The sequence below is a fragment of the Lichenostomus cassidix genome, chromosome 2 (genome assembly GCF_008360975.1).
Source record: "Lichenostomus cassidix isolate B80296 chromosome 2, HeHo_3.0, whole genome shotgun sequence".
Taxonomy (NCBI): Eukaryota; Metazoa; Chordata; class Aves; order Passeriformes; family Meliphagidae; genus Lichenostomus; species Lichenostomus cassidix.
Genome location: NC_139482.1, coordinates 141,493,275 through 141,507,635, shown reverse-complemented (window position 1 = coordinate 141,507,635; position 14,361 = coordinate 141,493,275). Strand labels below are relative to the sequence as shown.

The window sequence follows — 14,361 nt, the reverse complement described above, 5'->3', positions numbered from 1 at the left end:
GTAAATCATGTGGCACCTATCACAAGTATCATTTTCTCCATCATTCATTACAAAACGAATTGAGAAGTTGCTCAGTAATGTACCAAATTTACACTCATTTTACTGCACTGAATTTAAAGTAGTGTAAATTCCCAGAGCCTGAGCCTGCTTGGAGGAGCTGCAGTCTCAGTATCATCATGTCCAAAGAAGAGCAATGGAGCTGATGCAGGGTCTGGAGCACAAATCCTCTGAGGAGCAGCTGAGGGAGCTGAGGGGGCTAAGCCTGGAGAAAAGGAGGTTCATGGGGGACCTTACCACTCTCTACAACTTCCTGATGGGAGAGTGTAGCAAGGTGGGGATCAGTCCCTTCCCCAAGGTAACAAATGATAGAACAAGAAGAAATGGCCTCAAGTTTTACCAGGGGAGGTTTAGATTGAATATAAGGAAAAATTTCTTCATGCAAAGGGTGGACAAGCACTGTGACAAGCTGCCTAAGGAAGCGGTGGAATTACCATCCCTGGAAGCATTCAAAAATGTGTGATGTGACACATGGGTCAGTGGTGAACAGAGCAGTGCTAGGTTAACTGTAGGACCAATGATCTTAGAGGCCTGCTCCAACCATAAAAATTCTATGATTCCATCATTCTATACAATGCAGACATTAAGCACTCTCTGCCTAAACATCTCTCTCCACCTTAAGGAGCATTTAGGCCACTTGTGTATAGCTGGGCATAGTAGGTTTCTGTTTCAAGAGAAATCCTTGTATGTTGGAAATCCTCTCTGGGTGCTGTCAGGAAAAGGCATTCAAGTCTTTCACTGAATTTGAAGACTGCCTTGTATGATGCAATCATTGCAGCAGCCTCCATGACATCTATTTTGATTTAACCCCACCTTGCATTTTGTTGTCCTGTATATTGAGACAGCAGATTTTTCTATGGCCAGTAATGCACTGTTAAAACAATCAAATGTACTAGAACTATTTTCAAAATTATCAGGAATAAGCTGAATAAAAAGTATGCCTGTGAGTAAAAAACTTTGTAAATGGCATGTCAGTTTCTTTTTAACAAATCAGGAGATGACACAAATTCTGACAGTACACAACCTATGCAGGTTCCTAAAGATGAATGCTACAGTTATGTGTATTTTAAGTTGGCCTCTATGAACAATTTGGGCTACTAAATACTGACAACCAATGCAAGTAACTCTTTGTGGTTTTAAATATCTTCTAAGAAGATATCACTGTCCTATAGCATTCTGATGTAATGATTTGATTAACCAGTTGATTAAAGAATTATTCCAAGCACCTATTAGTCCTGTGACCTGTGGAAAAAAGCATGTACCTTGACTCAGGAGTCTGCATCCACAAACCTTACTTAGTGGTGATTTTTCCTTTCTCCTGTTCAGTTTCTGCAGATATAAAACAGGGGTAATGATAATGACCTCCTTAGTAATGTCATCAGGGATTTACTAATAAGCTAATCATTATTGGGGAATAAAACTTTATGTGAGGAACCATTTATTAAAGCATCCCCATGGCTTATTCACACTCCAAAACTGATTTATGAATGAAGCCTTAGAGGGAAGATTGATGACAAATGCACCAGTCCTAAAGCAGCAAAGATCCAAAGCTCATGGCCACAACTCCAGCAAATAGGTGTGTGTCAAGGCATAGATGTGCACAAATTCTCAGTAGTTCCTCATCTTTATGTCCCTTCCTCTGTTGCTGCTTTTGCAGCAACAAAAGGAGGAGGAGGAGGTGAGGGGTATTTCTTTAATCCTTGTGGTGCAAAAGTATGGGATCCTTCCATGTTCAATCCTGTCACTGAATGAGTTGTAAAAACTTCCCCTGCACCTGTTTCTGCAGCATTACACCCATCAATAACAAGGGAAAAGATGAGGAGGAACTGCCCTGGAACAAGTATATTGGATGCAGGTGGAGAGAGCTCCCTCATATGGCCTGGAGCACACACCAGGACCCTTCAAACCATGACACTGATGAACAGAACACAAAAATTTCATCTACCACCTTATTTTTCTTCTACATGGACAATCTGAAATGTTAATAATGTATTTCTTTATATTTTCCCTTCTGTCTACTAACCTCTTTCTTTATAAACTTTGTCACACATTCCCATTTAAGCCTCTGCAGGCACTTGGCTTTCTTAGGTGCAAAATTTACTTGGACTGTGAAATTTTGAGATCTGTTTGGGTGCCAAATGTGGCTCTTTGGCTCCCACCATCCCCTCAAATAAGGATTTTAGTCTCCATGCTTACCTCTAAAAACAGGAATTGATCACTGCAAATTACAGTAAGGTTGCAGCTGAACATTTGAAGCACAAGTAGTGTTCTCCCCTATCCTTGCAGTTCCAGGGAATGATGGGGGAAGAAATAGAAAGACCAGCAGCCCAATACCTGACTCGGAACCTGCTGTCACTGGCAGAATTTTGGGTTTTCTGTTCATGAGCTGGTCTACATGACACCAGGCCTGCTGGCAATATTGGGCATGCCTGTCTCCGAGAGGGAACAGGAACTGTGCAGGCTACAGCAGGGCTCATTGAAAGAGCTTTAAGATAGATTTGAAGGGGGAAAGGGATAAAACCAGGATCACTAGAGATAAGCCTGGCATCATGCCAATGTTTGAGGAACAGTGTGCTAGCAAGGTCCTTCAGTCTGCTGTCTCTGTAGAGGTAGAGATGGAGATCCATGTTTCAGCAAAGACACAAGAGTTATTGATGTGATAGAAACCACAGAAACTCCTGAAGATGGTCACATAGGAATTAGGGCTTTCCACTAAAAAAGATGGTGGATCAATAGCCCAACTTGGCCAACACAGCCAAGTGCCAAGTCCTGTACTTGGATCACAACAACCCCTGCAGCACTACAGGCTTGGGGAGGAGTGGCTGGAAAGCTTCCCAGGAGAAAGGGACCTGGGGGTATTGGTCAACCAGCTGAATATAAGCCAGCAGATGACAATGATGTCCAACTGGCCAAGAGGGCCAATGGTATCCTGGCTTATATCAGCAATAGTGTGGCCAGAAGGACCAGGGCAGGGATTGTCTCCCTGTACTCAGCACTGGCAAGGCCACACCTCAAGTGCTGTGCCCAGTTTTGGCAGCGCTGAGGTGCTGGAGCCCCCAGAGAAGGGCAACTGAGGAACTGGTGAAGGGTCTGGAGCACAGGTCTGACAAGGAGTGGCTGAGCAAGCTGGGGGTGTTTAGCCTAGAGAAAAGGAGGCTTAGGGGGAAATTACTCTCTACACCCACCTGATAGGAGGTTGTAGCCAGGTGGAGATCAGTCTCTTCCCCCAGGTAAAATGGTATCATATCTTCATAGCCAAAAACATTACCTTAAAATCTGTGCATAAAATCTTCATCAAGTGAAATTCATATCATAAATCTGTAGGAATTATAAAGGTCCGTGATCAGAGAAAAGTGGCTTAGATGGAACTATGATTCATTTCCAAGTTCATATGTATTGAACAGAAACTGACATTCAACTTCACTGTAAAACACTGGCCTTTCCAAGCCTGGTGGTATGAGAAGTGGCAAAGAGGGTCTGGCTTTTCACAGAGGCCATGTGCTGCAATTTGTTCAAGGTGAGCAGACTGCTTAGAGGGAATGGCACTGGAAGAGGATGTGGTTGGGGATTGTGCAGCCAGGTTTGCTTTGCAGCCAAGTGCTGGAAAAGGTTTTCCCAGGGAAGGAATGATAGGCTCTGATTCTCCTTATTTTTCACCAATGTAATTAACATAGGCTGTGCACATTGGCAAAGAGAATTCAGCTTAGATGAGAGCTAGTCCAGAGAGGAAGTTTGTCACCTGACAGTCTGCTCTGCAGGTGTTTCTTCTGTTACAGATGTACCAAGGCCCCAGTGCACTGCAGTTTGAATCCATCTGGGCCCAGGTAAGAACTCCTGTAAGAAACACAACTGCCTTCTTCCTTAACTCACTGATGTGGTGAGCACAAGTTGTGTTGTCAGGAATCCCCACAGCACTCTTGGTAAATGACTGGGGAGGGACGCCTCATACAAACTCACAAGACAAATTATATTAAAAATTAAAAGTGAAAAAATAAACAGCTCAACTGGGACTTCAAAGAATAGTATGTGTGTTTTTCAGTCACAGCTTTTATGGTTGAATGGCTGTTGGAAATACTCAGGGACTGATTCTGCAAATCTCCCATATGTAGAATCCCTGGGAGTTAGGACCACTCTGTCCTGAGTGTGCAACTCTTACCTGCTCATTTCTGCTTCCCTCTTACCATTGCAAGACGCATCAATAGCACATGTGGGCAGCCCCAGCTGGCATCTTTTGCCCAAGACAAGTGCTTAAGTGACACGAAAACCTGAATGAAAGTGCAAATGCCCTAAAGCTGGAAATCTTACTCAGGTTCCCATCCAGGGCCTATTTCTCTGGAGAGAGCTGTTTTTCTGTGCTTTCTAGTCTGGTAGCAGTTACACAATGGCTTCTGTTTGAATGCTTCCTGTCTTGGGGAAATTGCCATCACCATTAGCAAACCCAATACCAGATGGACAGAGGTCTTCCCCTGTCGCTGTTGAGCCGCTAGCAGAGAAAAGACCCCAGGTCTCAGCGTGGCAAGAAAAAGAGTTTATTATTTTGATTTCCATATATATATAGACTTTTCAGAGGTCGCCCAGATTGGTCAGCTAGAAACCTCCCCCTAGGCCTAATTGGCCAGGCCTGAGCTGTACAAATCTCGAGACACTGTTTGAAACACATCCAGACTTTATCCTTGTTTATAAAACACAGCGGAATGTTCTCACGAGAAAGACCTGTGCTAGCCACATACCCCACCTATTTCTGTGTGCTTACAAAAGAACCCTCTGCACCTAAAACAAGATTATTCAGGCTATTCTTTTATTTAAAAAACAGATCCCAAGAATTCTATCTGAGCTCGTAAGATATCCTGTGCTAGTTTCAGAAGCACAGAAACTGTGCTAGTTTCAGGGGGACTCCTCTGTGCTAATGAGTGTACCAGTATCTAGCTGAAGGTTTTTAGTCTTCAGAAATTGCCTGCAGCAAGGTCCCCACGCTCTGTCCTTCCCATGATGCCCCTCTGTCTGAAGGAGAGAAGCTGCCCTCTGCCCATGGGATCCTGCTGCAACTCCTACAGTCGAGAACATTTCTGCTAGAGAAGTTGGTCATGAAAGTCACCTTGAACATCTTCTTAATCACTTGCCTCCACCATGTACCTGAGAATCCTGTCTTATATGAAATCCAGGGTCCTGATGTAACTTCAGATTAAAGTCATAAAGGATTTTTTAAACTGGTGACTAAGCATTTGTCAGAAAATGAAATGATGTTGGGAGAAAGTGACTGTAGGATCTACCCTTATTTTAAAATTCAATTATCAGTACTACCATGAAGAACAGCCCTGTGGTTATGTAGATTTAGTTAAGTCATTAAGATCTAAGATTACATGGGGTCCTATTTCCCCTTACTCTCCCTTTTGCTGCCCACAGCAATCCTGTCTGTTTTCAGCCTATCACAATACAAACGGAAACAAATCACCAGGGGTTAAACAGCCTAAATTGGATTACAGTCACACTGTTCAGAAAATAGAGTATTGCTGGTAATTGCATTCCATTGAATAAATATCTCTACACTAGTTTACATCACATTAGTATTCTGACAATGATTATTCTCATTGTAATTTCCCTGTCCATGAATAAGTGTAACACAGAGCTCAGAATACAAACAATTGATGTGTTCTGAGTGCTGGTAATTGTTTTGAAGATTAAACAGCATCCTGGTTGAACATTATTAAAATCTTAGATCAAGAAAATCCTAGACTCTTTTTCTTTCAATCTTGCTGAAGATTTATGAGCCAAGTAACTTAAGGCCCAAACTTGTTCCTGGTGAACTCAATAGGAGTTCTGCTAATTTCGCTTGCTTCATGACCCTAAAAATTTCTTTTATTTGTATCACAGTTGCCTCCTAAATTTGCTGGTTCCAAAAATTTTATGGATAGCCTGTGATGCCTATCTCAATATCAAAGAATTCCAGTCTAAAACAGGCTGGCACAGCCAGGGGTAAACTTTACACTTGATCACTGCTCAGTTATTTTATTGCAGCTTCTAGATAACAGCCTGTCTTAGAAATCTCCATGCCTCCAGCTTTACTGGGACCACTGACTGCAGCCTCCAAGCAGTGCAACCACTTTGATTTTTTTCAGTGCCTGCTGTTCTTCACTTTCTCAGGGAAAGAGACAATGCCCTGACAGGCAGATAAAACAGGATATGAAGCAAAAAATGTAAAGAGCAATTTAGTCTGACACTTCTCTAAGTTTCATGGGGTCATGGAAGACACATCTCAAATTTTTCAATTTCTTTGTTCCTCCAGCTGACTTTGTTTCTGAAATCTTTGATGTTGCCTAGGGGAGTTTAGGGTCCCCAGTTCAGTGGGTTGGCTGTCTAGCAGCTAAGAGCATCACCAATGTTCATGGGCCAGCAAGGTCTGGTGAGCTAAGAAGATAAGAGAAGGCAACACTGGCAGGCAGACAGACTGAAATACCACTTCATTCCTTGCTGATGGCACAAGAACAGCCACATCATCCCACTGAACACATTTTGTAACACAGCCCATAGCCCTCCCATGAAAGAAAAACCCAATGGCTGGGTATCTTAAAGTGGGCATTTGTGCTAATTATTCCTTTCCCTTGCCATAGGCCCAGTAATTAAAAAATGTCCCAGGAGAACTACAGCATTCTTTTCTCTCTGCCACTGAGCAGCAGCATGAGCTATCAGTGACATGAAGATTCCATAGCACTGTGCAACTGGCCCAAGTACCTACCTATCTCATCTACCACATCAGAATGTTTTAGGCACTGGCATTTCCATGTTTCCAGGAGAATATCTTAGTGATTATGACTTCTTATGGCCCTACTTTGCATGGAAAAGGTTTTTTTGGAAGAGATAGTAGTTTTCTTAAATAAAATTAAAGGAAAAAAAGAAAATAAAAAAGGCTGTGTGGGCAAAGGAAGAGGGGACGGCCATGAAAGAACAGAGATGAGTACGATGATCAAAACTTGAATTAGCTGCACCTGTATAAGTATAAAGCTGAGAAGCTGGTCATTGTTTACAATATAAACATAATATTAGAATAAGGCTATCAATAATGGACAGCCACTGGGAGGCAAACCTACCATGGCTGGCATTTTCCAAAGAATTACGGCACCTTGGAGTCCAATTTTCACAGTACTCCAGCCTGTAATCTTGTTGATAAATCACTTCCCTTATGTAGGACTTGATGCTAAACATTGAGAATAATCCACATTTTACTGCCAGTTCCAATTGCATAGGGGAAGAACAAAGCACTCTGCAAAAACTGTTATGAAACTGGAAACTGGAAGCAGTACAGGGCTGCATGAAAATGAAGTGCAGCAAGGATTCCACCACTTTAGTCCTTTTCATGGCAGCTGACACCATATATACCAAAGACCGAAAGTGGCTCTGTGCAGTGTTGATTGTCTGAAAAACAGATAGGGGACAGGACACACACAATCCCTCTCAGCAGCATTTTATTCTGGTGTCACTGGTGGAGACCTCGAACACCATTGCTATTTGTTGTCATCATCATTGTTGTCATTGCTATTTGATGAAGTGGAAGGGGAGAGTGAAAGACAAGCCACTGCAGAAAGCTCCATCCAGGCACAGGCATCACAAGAGCCCTTTGGCAACACAGAAACAGATCATGGTGTTGGGAATCTGGTAGGCACAGGGAGGACTGACCAAGAGGGCTAAGGATGGTATGGTAATGCTGCCTGAGGCATCAACATTGCAGCCTTGAACTTCAGGTACATGAATATCCATTTTTTTACTGTACATTTTGTTTGTAAGTACATCTCAAGCTCTTGTGCATTTGAGGCTGGGGAAAATGAGGATGTATCTGTTCTCCATATCATAGGTCTCCCTCCTTCCAGACCTTCAAAGGAATAAAGCAATCCTGCAAGCTCTGTGAACATCAGAAGAAGATTTCCCTCTTCATTTAAGGAAAGGGATGGATACACCCTCCTGAAGGAATTCCACCAATCTCCTTCTGCTGAATCCTAGCAGAAGCAAGCCCAGTGACAATGATAAAAGCTGAGGCCACGCTTCCCTGAACGGGGCATAAGCAGCATTAATTCATCCTGGTTTTTAACGAGGAGAGCTAATAACGTCACTCGAGAATTTACAAAAATTGAACTTAGGCCACTGACCCAAGACACAGCAATTTGGAAGCTGGAAGAGAGATAAACAGAACCTATTACATGGCAGCAGCATTTAACTATAGCAAGAGTGCTGATATCTGACATGAGTCTTGGATCAGTAGCTACAGATACCATAAAACCACTGTGTGCAATTAGACACAATCTGTGATGTGCATTTCATAATAAGGCCGGAAGAACCACAGCATGGTTACTGACTTCATTCACAAACTACACTCACAATCTTTCCAGGTTACAGTTAAGGTCATTTTTAGCTACAGCAAAAAATATTCTTGTTTCCTGACAGGTATTTACAATCTTCCTGAGGTCTTGTTAATTAGTCAGATTTTATTTTGCTTATAACATTAGCCTGAGGGGGGAGGGGGTAGGGGTGGCAGTGGTGAAACATAGAAAAAAGTGAGGAAAAAATCCTGTTCCAGACAAGCAGAACCCATAAATCTGATCATGTACCATTTTTTCATTAGTATGCAAAATTAAAACATTCAAAATTTTTACTGAAACACAACAGCTGGTTTTGCTATCTCCATTTAAAACAGCCTAACCCCCAATATGCTTGTGGTAAGTACTGATCTTTTCTTTTTTTTTTTCCATATGAGTTACAAATATAACAAATTAGATCTGACCCTCCCCTCCCCAAAGCCATTATCAAAATCACATGCAAAACTGATCCTCCTGGAAGCCCAATTTACTTGAAGAACCTTCGCTCCACTTGGCTAAAGAAGGAGCAATAATCCATGTGCTGGTCTCTGCTTATAAGCCATTTCTAAGAAACAAATACCTTAATCTTAGCAACAACAGGGTTTGGTATTTCCAACCAGAAGCTTTTAACAGAGAAACCTTTTCGGAAAAGCTAAAAACCTCCTAAGCAATCAACTTTTCAAAGCCTCTTTTGTGGAATGAATAAGGCCAGCTCCAAGCCAGAGGAGCCCAGACATGCACAGCTCTCAGTGACTTCACCCCAGATGCCACCTGGTTGTCCATCACAAGCACTGAACACAGCAGTAGCAAAGAGACCACAGTCCTTGAGAGCCAAGCTCCCATGGCCTTGCTTGAAAGAGCAGCACTTTCTCACAAGCCTGTTTGGATCAGTGAAGAATGGAAGCAACCTCATGCCTTAAAGCATGCATTGACTTGGGATTTGTAATGGCTATTTTTCGTTAAGACCTGGCGCTGCAGTTACTGTGTTGAGCTTGGACTTCAGGCTTAAGCCCATCAGTACTAATATGCCAAAATTTCTTTGGGGAAGGGAATTCATGAAGCCCTTGACCATAAGAACCATTGACTGCTCCAGCCTGTCAGCCCCATCCTAGGGCAATGACAAGGTCCCCCGGGCACCACCCAAGGTAACTGAGAGGGTGCTGGTCACCATGGATAAAGTGCACACACAGCCCTAAAATGTACAAACAGCTGGGGGAGACTCAGGGAAGCAGTTTGGGGTCATTTGTTCAGATGACCTGGTATATCTGCAAGGACAAGGAAAGTTATATTCTCAGGCATCCACAGACAAAGATGTTTCCAGGCAGAAAAGTGTTTCTGCCTTTGAAGTCCAGGAAATTCGGAACTTAAGTATTTAGACAAGGAGTCCCTCAAGGATTTCTTTTCTCTTCACAGAGTCTCACATTGAGCAGAAGATTTTATCTAGTTCTTACTGAACCAGACTCCATGTTGGAATTGAAAGAAACTGTAAATTATACTCACTGGATCTGGTAGGTATTATTAATAAGTAGATAAATCATGAGAATAGATATACCTGTGAGAATCATAGAATCACAATTTGGCCAGAAAGAGACCTGCAGAGGTCATCTAATTCAACCCTTTGGAAAGGAAGTCTGCTTAGATCACGTTGTTCTGGGATGGATCTAGGTGAGTCTTTAATGCTTTCAAATATGAAGATTAAATATAAATTTGAGAGCTTTGTCTCTGTGCAAATTATTTCACTATTTGACCACTCCCTTGGTAAAAAAACAAAAAACAACAAACAAACCACAAAAAATCACTCTTTTAATATTTAAAATCGAATTTTTCAGATTTCAGCTCATGTCTGTTGGCTCTGTCACTGTCCTTCTTCTGCTGGGGAGCCCAGAACTGAAGCAGCACTCCAGATGCAGTCTCATAAGTGTTCAACAGAAGGGAAAGATCACTTTGCTGGACTTGTTGTCTACACTCCTATTAATACAGCCCAGGACACAGTTTGCCTTGGAAAGCCATTCTTGAAATCTGGCTTTTATATGGCTTTAATTAGTCTGTAATGGAAACCCAGAACTGGCAATGTTTCCCCTCTGCACTTATGAAAGAAAGTGCAACAGAGAATGTGACTCAGGCCACAAATAGTTCAGAGTTCCTCATGGATGAAGAGTGAAATGAAAATGAATAAGAAAAAAAAAAAAAAAAAGGTAAAAGGTAAAAAAAAGGATGATATTTCACTAGAATGGTGAGTCTTGCTGAGTTTCACCAGTACACAAAATTACACAGAGGCACTTCTTTAGAAGATCCAAAATCAGACTAATTTGTGATTTTTTCTGTTGTAACCAAGCTACAGTTCATTAGTCTACCCCAAAGTCATCACCTTCATGTGGATGTTACTTCAAACAAGGAAATGGCATAGACTATGGAAATTGTTTTGCCTGATCTATTCTGTAGCAGCAAAATAACATTTTCTTGTTTCGAATTACTCTTAAGATCAGTAGATTGTAAATGTTAAAAAGGGAGGACACCCAGTAGAATTAGACCTTTGAATCAGTGTATCCCTGAAACAGCACAATGCATGCAATTAATTTTTCTTCCCTTGAAGTAATTTGGAATTTTTCCCTCACATTAACTATGGGTTAGATTTAGTTTATAGCAACAAATAAGGGACCTGTCAGGTGAAAAATGAGAATCTGAATCTTCATAGAGGAGTGTTTTTATACTGCTCATTCTTATACAAAAATGCACTGGAAAATGGCTTTGCATTGAAATCACTTTGAATTTCAGGCAGTAGAGATTTAAACTGATCGTTGCAGACATTTGCTACAGTAAGTGTTTTGGTCCCTTGGAATGGTGGCCTTGCTGCCTTCCAAAAAATGGTGTTTCTATCTTCCCCTACAGATGATTTATCTGTACCCACAGCTTTGCTCATGCTGTTATCTCCTTCATGTGGAACCAGAAAATACTTGAATCAGAGCAAGAGAACACCATGTTACACAGAAAAAGCCAAGAAAAGGGATTTGGTGTCGAGCTAACATTGTTAACCTATACAGGGGCTGGCTGAAATGAAGCACTGCCTGTAAGCATGAGCACCAAGCCCAGTCTGCAGCTGGTATCACATGTGAGGATGGAAAGCATCATCAAACTGCTTGGAGTGCTGCTGAGCTGAAATCAGTTCAGAGCCCTGCCCTGAGCCTCCTCCTGTGCTGCTACACGGCAGAGGAGGATGAACGTGGATGGCCAAGGGGCTTCCCTGCAGCAGCTGATGTGATCCGTCAGGCTCCTGCCTAAAAGATAGCCCAGGGAGGGAAAGAGGGAGGGAAGGAGGGAAAGGAATAAAGAAGGGAATGAAATAACAATGAACAGCACATTGCTCATGCTGTCCTCTTTCTCCAGTTGGAATCAACCCACGTAACCAGGTGGGAGAACATCTGTCTCCAGAAAGGCAAACGCATAGGGCTGTCAGTTCTTACAGGTATGAAAGTCGTTAAAACGAACACACACATCATTATCCAGGGACCACTTTATAAATCCAAACCAGCACTGCCATTCAGCAGGCCAGAAGCTTCCTTGACAGTGGATTCTACTAGGAATATGGTTTTCATCTAACTAGTTCACAGGATTGAAGGAATAACCATCTGCTCCTTGCTCTCCTCCCACAGGCACTATCAGAAAGGTCTTAGTGGAAGACAAGGATAATGCTGATGCTTTCTTAAACAAGAAGCACAGCAGCATTTCCTCATGCTTATGTACCTTCCACAAAGGGGTGGCAATTGTTTAACACAGCAGACACTGTACCTGCTATTTGTCGACAATCCAAGGAGGTTGTCTCAAGGTGTGCATTTAACTAAGGTGGAAAAATGGTTCTTGGTAGCAGACAGAAATGAATGAATCCACAGGAGTGAGTCCAGCCTGCCTAGGCTTGGCTGGCCCCGGCAGCCTACAACAACTCAGCAGCATCATTAGTGAGTTACAGGAGAGGGATGCTTGCAGCTGACTGCAAACCACCTCGCTGGAATGTGTTTGGTGTGTGTGCTGTGGGGAATTTCCTGCATGTTGTTTCCAGAGGCAGGCCTGAGTAAGGAGTCAGGGACCTCCCCAAGCACTGTGGACATCAGCAGGCTGATTCAAATTTGGATACTCCTGCTGCCTCGAAAAACGTGTCACCAACCTAGCAACCTCCCTCTCTAGCTCTGTGGGCCTTGTTGGCAGGCACTCTGAGCACCTCAGGACCTTAATGGTTTTATTTATCATTGCAGCACTTCACTGTAACATGTAGGAGTAGCTGCTATTCACAGATGTAGACCAGAGCCCTGAAAGCATTGATCTTCCCATTTCATTTCATTAGAAGGGCAAATTCATTGCTAAAGCACACTTGGACCTCTCAAGGGTGTCTTACTGCTCACACCCAGCTTTGCTGGTGCCTCAGTCTGATGGGGGTGTGTGCAAAACTGCCTCAGACTGATGCAAACTGCAGCCCATAAGCTTCCCCAGTTCTGCCTCAACACCAATGCCCCAGAGCACATCCTCCAGCTGCCTGTTCCCTCCTTGTCTTGCTCAGCAAATTCCCCTTCCCCAGGCACACCCACAGCCCACCTGGGGCTGATGCAGGTTCATTCTGTGCATCCATGTGTGGTGAGGGCTGCGGGAGATAAGCAGTGTGACTGGAGGCCTCTGAGAGGCCTACATGGCGGGCAAGCTGTGCATCAGCCTTCCCATCCTCCACACACACCATGAGCAGCCTAGCCCAAGGCCTTCCCTGGTGCAGGTGGCTGTATACAAACCCCACAGCTGCTACCCCTGCAGCACTGAAGCTTCAGCAACTGAGACCAGCCAGGGGATTTGGAACAGGCCCAGCAGAAAGCCCTAAAATCACCTTCACAGATGGTTTGAGGCTTTGCATCTCTGTTGCTTTCCATTGGCTAGTGAAGAAAAAATATGAACCTGTTTCTCAGTCTAATAGGTGAATGACAAGGTGGATTATCTGCTCAACTACAGCACCTGTACTTTGCCGTGGATCTGCAGGGGAAGTTGTGGGGAGCAGCCATTGCCAGTATTTCTGGGTCAAGTTAGCAAGCATCCAAAGCTGGGCTTTTGGAAGAGAACAGACTTCTTAGCTTCCCAGCTGTGTTACCACCTTGTGTGTGGCCACATGGTCTGACCTCACCAGCCTCACATTCTGGCACAGACATCATGAACAGGAGACTTTGCTCGGTGGTTCCTCTGCTCCTCTCCATTTACATGGGGGCATAAGCACACAGTCCTACAGTCATAGAATCATAGAACCATAGAATCATAGAATGAATCATAGAATTGTTTGGGTTGGAATGGACGTTAAACATCTTCTAGTTACAATCCCATGCCACGGGCAGGGACACCTGACACTAGATGAGGCTGCTTAAAGTCCCATCCAGTCTGGCCATGAACAGGAATAGGGCAACCACAGTTTCTCTGAGTAACCTGCAGTCACATCACAGATTTTCTGGAAAGAGTGATGTGTTTACCTCATATTAATTCTTTCATATTTTATCAGCAATATGGCAACAGCCCAAGAAAAGACTCCTTCCCCTTACTAATGGCTTCTGCTCAGGTATTGCACACCAGGAGCAATCATCAGAAGTTTCTTCCATCAGAAGTCCCACCCCTTCCCAGCTGCAAGGACATGCTGTGCTACCAAGACAGCCAGCAGTCCTGTGACGTGCTAAAAGACACATCACAGGAGGAGCTTCCAGGGCAGAAGCTCAGCATGAGACAGATGAGGGATGCAAGGGAGAAGTAGTTCTCTTGCTGGAAAGATGTTTTTGCTGTAACTCCTTCCTTGTTAAGTTATGTTTGAAATATAGTTGCTATTTTCTGGTAAAAAAAAATACGGACTACATTTTAATTAAGCTTTTCCTGCTGCTCAAGTCGGTTTGATAGCAATTCCTACAAATCCAGGCCCCTACTGACATATGAATTACTTCGTTTTCAT

The 14,361-nt window shown here is 43.2% G+C and overlaps 1 protein-coding gene across 4 annotated transcripts in view; it reads right to left on the bottom strand.

Annotated features, from left to right (window-relative positions):
* The window catches only part of LOC146442415 (uncharacterized), a 31,312-nt gene extending 17,844 nt beyond the window's left edge, over positions 1-13,468 (bottom strand). The window contains exon 1 of one of the 4 annotated variants that reach the window (XR_014850254.1): positions 12,987-13,468. The gene's annotated coding sequence lies outside the window, so the exon portion shown is untranslated. Of the gene's footprint in view, positions 1-3,242; positions 3,519-12,986 lie in introns of those variants that run through there. The other 3 variants (XR_014850253.1, XM_085053568.1, XM_085053567.1) reach the window with 3 other exon arrangements.
* Between the last annotated feature and the right edge of the window lie 893 nt (positions 13,469-14,361).